Source organism: Macrobrachium nipponense, chromosome 29 (assembly GCF_015104395.2).
Source record: "Macrobrachium nipponense isolate FS-2020 chromosome 29, ASM1510439v2, whole genome shotgun sequence".
Taxonomy (NCBI): Eukaryota; Metazoa; Arthropoda; class Malacostraca; order Decapoda; family Palaemonidae; genus Macrobrachium; species Macrobrachium nipponense.
Window position 1 is genome coordinate 16,479,433 of NC_061092.1, and position 6,000 is coordinate 16,485,432.

Consider the following 6,000-nt stretch of genomic DNA (forward strand, 5'->3'; position numbering starts at 1 on the left):
ACTACTTTATTTTTCAGTATTTTTGAGCTGTACTAGGTACAGGCTAGGCTTTGCTACACTGTTAGTCAGTCCAGAGTAGGCCTAATATTGTGTGAGATCTCCAAGACAAGTAGTATCATAGTGGTAGATCACTTAGCTAGCTAGCTTAGTAGTTGAAATTATTGTCAACTGTCTACCCTGTTTACCTAGTTAAATAAAACCTTGTTGCATGAGTAGCACCTAGCTAATCCCTTTTAACGTTTGTTTCATTTCTGGTTTGAAAGTTAGTTAAGTCTTATGCTCAAAAGCATAGGCTTTATTTTTCCGTGTGTTGACAAGTCTTTCGTGGCCAACAACTTGGCATGATAACCAGTGTGCTCGTTTCATTCTGGGCCGATGTTGGACTTAGCCTATGACAGCTATGGGCAGCGATTTTCAAGGTAGTTTGAAAAAACTGGTCCCAAGGTGCAAAGGATCCTCATTTTCCCAGCTCTGCATGGGCTATTACCTTGGAAATTGAGTTTTTTTATAAATTATGGTTTCCTATCAAGAATTTGCCGTTACTTTTTTTGGTCGACTCTAATCAACCTCAGAACTGACATGCTATTGTATGCTGGGCATCCTGGAATGATACTGCGCATGTGCAGTGTTATAGTGGAGCTTTCAGGGAAAAGTAGAGTTTCCTTTACATTAACCCCCAAACCCCATGAGCGAAACGTCCTACTAGGTTAGGTTAGGTTAGGTGAAGTTCGTATTTAGTTCCTATTATAATAGGTTTCCTTAGCCAATCCTTTATTGACCATATGGTTTCTATATACCTTGCGTATGCATGGAACCATTCCAGGGTGGCCATCATAACAACAGCATAACAACATGTCCGTTCTCTTTCTCTCTGTGTTTACCCCACCCAAAACCCCCCTTTCCCAAAGGGTCCTCAATAAAGATGTGAGGTTAATAATAATTGACCGACAATCAACAACACCACCTCCTTCATCAGCAACACTAAAAGTATAGGAAAACTAAATTTCGAGGTAAACTGTGTGGAGCTGTTTCCTAGTTTTACCAAGTAGAATGCTGGACCATAAGCTTAGGTTAGGTTAGGCAGTATCCTTGGAATTACCATCAAATTATGATGAGATCTGTATCATTATGGCTAGCCCCAATTCAAGCAAAACTTCGGTGTGACTGCTTTATCCCTATACAGCACATCAAACCAGACCGAGGTCTAACTCTTATATCACCCAGCATAACATTCCTGAAGCCATATCCAAGACCAGTTTGTCTTAAGGTAAAATAACAAAAATATCTAATTTTCATTGGAGAATAAATTGGTAAACTGAGACTAAAACTCAAGCTAAATGAGATCAATCACATGGCTGTTTGCTACATTTGAGAGTAGGTTATTTGTAATTGGTTAGCAATAGTTCTTTGGAGTCTAGCAGTGTTACATTATACAGTAAATGTTATGCTAGCACTTGATTTCTCAAAGTTTTTCAGTTATTGTATAAGTGAAGGATAATAGCTGTAATACAAAAATTGATTTAGAATAATTTAGGTCAAAATCGTGTTGCTTTGGGAAAAGAAAGATTCTTATACAGTGCCCATGCATAATATGTGTAATGGTGAGAGTGGTGTATTCTTAACAATTTTACATTTTATACCAGCTGTCTTGGAAACTGAAAGGTCCACATGAATTTAGTAAGGTTTAATGCCTTATTGGCTATGTAGGACTTTAGAGGGTTAACACACTTGAACATTAAGAATATTTGATTTATTAAATTGGGAAAAATAAAATGGCAATTAACATGGAAAACTTTTTCTAAAACACATTCTTCATCATAGTCATACTTTGTTGCAGTTTGAAGTAGTCTACATTGTCTAACTTGCTGGAGTAGGTTTTAAGGGATATAAACAAAATTAGGGGTATGTTTAGCTCTGTGTCATGGACAGTCTTACATCCCACAATATAAAGGTATGGAAAGGAGTGTGTGAAAGAATTGCAAAATGTTCTTTGGGTAGGGCTTTGAATGTAAATGTTAATTACCCAAAGTACTTATGTTTGGGGTCAGGATCACTTGACCTCAGTGCCTGGATATTTTAATTTGGTAGAAAATATGGAAGCCTCTGTATACTTAATGAATGACCTCGTGTTTAACATTTGGGTTATGTATTTATTCCCAACAGTGCCTAGGCTTGCCAGTTAGTATGTTCCACTTGTTTTACAGAAACCCATTTGTACCTATTACTAGTCATATTAACTATGTATTGATCATCAAAGAGGTTTTAAATTAATTTGTCTGTGGCCATGGAATTTAAGATTTACTTCTCATGATTAACCATTCTTGGATTAGAAATAAAATCTAGTATAGGATGTGTATGTATGTGTGTGTGTGTATGTATGTATGTATGTCCTTAGCATCTAAGAATGGCGTTCATGAAAATGGCAATTGTCATTTCCACAGAAACACTCCAACCACCGAATTGGGAATGAATCCTCATGTGCAGAGCACTTCCAGAGCACCACTCACTATATGCATCTCTACAGAAGGACTTCCAGGAGCACGTCAAACCTACGCATTATTTCAAAACTTTCTCTCTCTCTCTCTCTCTCTCTCTCTCTCTCTCTCTCTCTCTCTCTCTCTCTCTCTCTCTCTCTCTCTCTCTCTCTCTCTCTCTCTACTCAATTGCTTGATATGGATGTTGAGACCCCGTCGTTACCGAAACTTTGTTCATCCACCATCCAGCCATTTCTAGGTCTCTTCCTTCTGAATTATGTACTTTATTTTTTATTTATATTTTGTATTTTAACGTCCCCCATACTTTCCCCACTACCAAACTACAAACCATCCCAAAACATTCTGATCAATTCCTTATCACCTAAGGTAACCAACAGTTATCAGATTCACTGTTTAGGTTGGGGATTGAGCCCTGCTCTTGTCGCTGGTAAGGCGAGAATCATAACAACTGGACTCCGAAGACATATACATAAAGATAGGTAGATATGTATTTGTGTTTGAAATGCTCATGTATAAATGCAACACTGCAACACCTGATCTCCGCGTGTTCACACTTATGCGCATGTACAATGTGTTTGTATGTATATATACTTATGCGTGCATACATTATATAATTCAGCGATAGAGGTATTGTCATGGGCGCTTCAGGGCAAACTTTTGTTTCACAGTTAAGTGGTTTTTTTGGCGCAACTGAATAAAGCAGCGCCAAAAAGTGAAAGGTAGGATACATTTATTTTGTTCAGGGAAAAGCGGCTTTACTTTATTGCTTGTTGAAAAGCCGGTAAGTGTTTCATTTTCCACAATGAAACTGCATCCCACGGAATGCAGAGAGAGAGAGAGAGAGAGAGAATTAAAGGAAGAATTTTTTTGCTAGTTCTCTTATATGAAAATTTTTAAACAAATCGTACGATGAGTTGATGTTTTCTTTCTTAAGGAAAATGTGAGGCAAAGGATGTTTGAATATAGATGAATCGATAAAGTTTTGGTTCGAGAGTGGCTAGCTAGCTCTCTCTCTCTCTCTCTCTCTCTCTCTCTCTCTCTCTCTCTCTCTCTCTCTCACACACACACACACATCACACACACACACACACATATATATATATATATATATATATATATATATATATATATATATATATATATATATATGTATATGTATATATATATATGTATATATATATATATATATATATATTATATATATATATATATATAATTTAGTTTAACAGGTCACCACGTCATGTCATACAGCTAATGAGTTACTCGTCCATAGGAAATTGCAGTGCAATTTATGAAGTTTGTGAAAAGCCGAATGGAGTATTGGGCGGATGGAAGAAGTTATGATATGATATACTATAAGTCTGTGTCAGGAGCTTCTCATTTGAAGTTGAAACTGACCTACTGCCTCTGCCGCACGTCTTGATACTATTCCCAGTATAGTGAGTCATGGACTCTCCAACCGCATCTGTTAAGTGGAATCGTCGAGTCTATTGCGACTCCCTTAATAAGAAAGCAGCGGTCTAGTACATCTTGAGGAGTATGTGCCACCTCGGTGGCCGCGGGTTCGATTCTCGGGCATTCCACCGAGGGGTTAGAGATGTGTATTTCAGGTGATTGAAGTTCACTCTCGACGTGGTTCGGAAGTCACGTAGAGCCGTTGTCCCCGTTGCTGAATAACCACCGGTTCCATGCAACGTATAAACACCATACAAACAAAATGTCTAGAATATTAAGAAACCTCCATCGGCAGTAGGTACTCCGTAATTTTTTAAAAAACCAAAGTCCCCTTTCACGCCCCCCCCCCCCTTTTTTTTTAGGGGTTGGGCGACAAATGTCTCATCTACAGTTACATTTGTTAAAGGAACTCATTACTTTTTCCAGTATGTTTTCAATAGATTTTGCTGTTGACACGTTATCAGTAGCATGGAATTTTATCAAAATGGAAAAGGTTGTGACATTGATATCGCAATATCACAGATACAGATCTACAAGAAAATGGATGACTGACCTTGCTAATGATGATTTACAAGTCTTCTTCAACAGTAAGACAATGATGATGATTATGAATGTCATGAGCTTCCTAGTCTTCTGATTGATTTTTTGAGCTGACGGCAAATATCCACTACCGATAAGTGATAAGTATGAACGTCTGCGTCATAATTAACACTGCGATATCGACTGGAGATTTTTTTCACCCACAGCTAAAAAAAAGGGGGTGGGGTGGGAGTCTGTTATTTAATGCCTTCGTGAAGAGGCAATTTGTTAGCAAGGATTAACGTTATGCAACATACAGTGACAAAGGTCAAAACATCTCGAGTTGATAAACAAATGCTGAGTGGCCAGGCTGTGCCTCGTATGAAGGGCAGGGGATTAGAGAGAGAACCGTGGAATTAGCGAGTTGAGTTTTATATGTCGAGATACATATCAGAGACATTCTCGGTTTTGTAAACATTTATGTACTATAATATTATAGGTGACAGCATTTTTGGTTTAGCAAACAGCTGCGGATAGTAAGGTAACACTTGTGCTATGCTGTAACTTGAGTTATGGGGTTCTGTGTATATTTTTTACAGATACACGGTCAAGTTCTGACGTTAAACTTCAACAGTAGACATAGATTAGCGGCATTACCCGCGTTTTAGTAGCTGTGTTACTTTTTTGTAAAGAGTCCCAGTTTGGAGTTGAAAAGAAGATCATTATCTGCGGTTTCTGACCCTCCCCCTAATCCTCATTTTGGCTCACGTGTTTGAAATAAGCACTGAAATATTTTGCGTCGCGCAAGTCTCTCTCTCTCTCTCTCTCTCTCTCTCTCTCTCTCTCTCTCTCTCTCTCTCTCTCTCTCTCTCTCTCTCTTACTCAGGCTGGAAGTGAGTTTGTGTAACGTATGCGGTAGTATTGCAGTCAAGTATTAGGTCATTATTTTGTGAAGGTTTGCCGCTGTACCCATAACGTTTCAGATTAATTATGAAGTTATTTACGTACTAGGCCTCCTCTTGCCCTTTCCCCCAAAAAAAGAAAATACACGGTAGGAATGTTCACTGAATAGTCATGTTTTATTTACATGAAGGTTTTATTAGATATCAATTAAGACTTCAGTGATGGTTTCTAACTGTTGTTATAAATGAAATGGCGATGAGTTGTACCTGTCATATGATGCTTACTTATGAATGTGTTTGCTATTGCAAATACTCCCACAAGGGTATTGTAGGTGCATGGCGGTTGTAGTCATTAAGGTATAATGTTTCGAAGCCTCTTATGGTGGAGAAGATTGCCTTTATCAAAATCACACTGCCTCTACCATCCCCCTTGTCACTTGTTTGGTTAACAAGTGACGATACACCATCGATTTTGGTTTGGTGTGTGTGTATGTGTGTTTTTTTTTTCCACTAACATTGGGTATATATATCTTACTCCGCTCACTGGTGCTTTTAAAGTTCTTGTCTTCCTTTCTTTATATTTTTTCCTTCGCGTCATCGGGCATCCAACTTCTTTACTATCTGCCTTT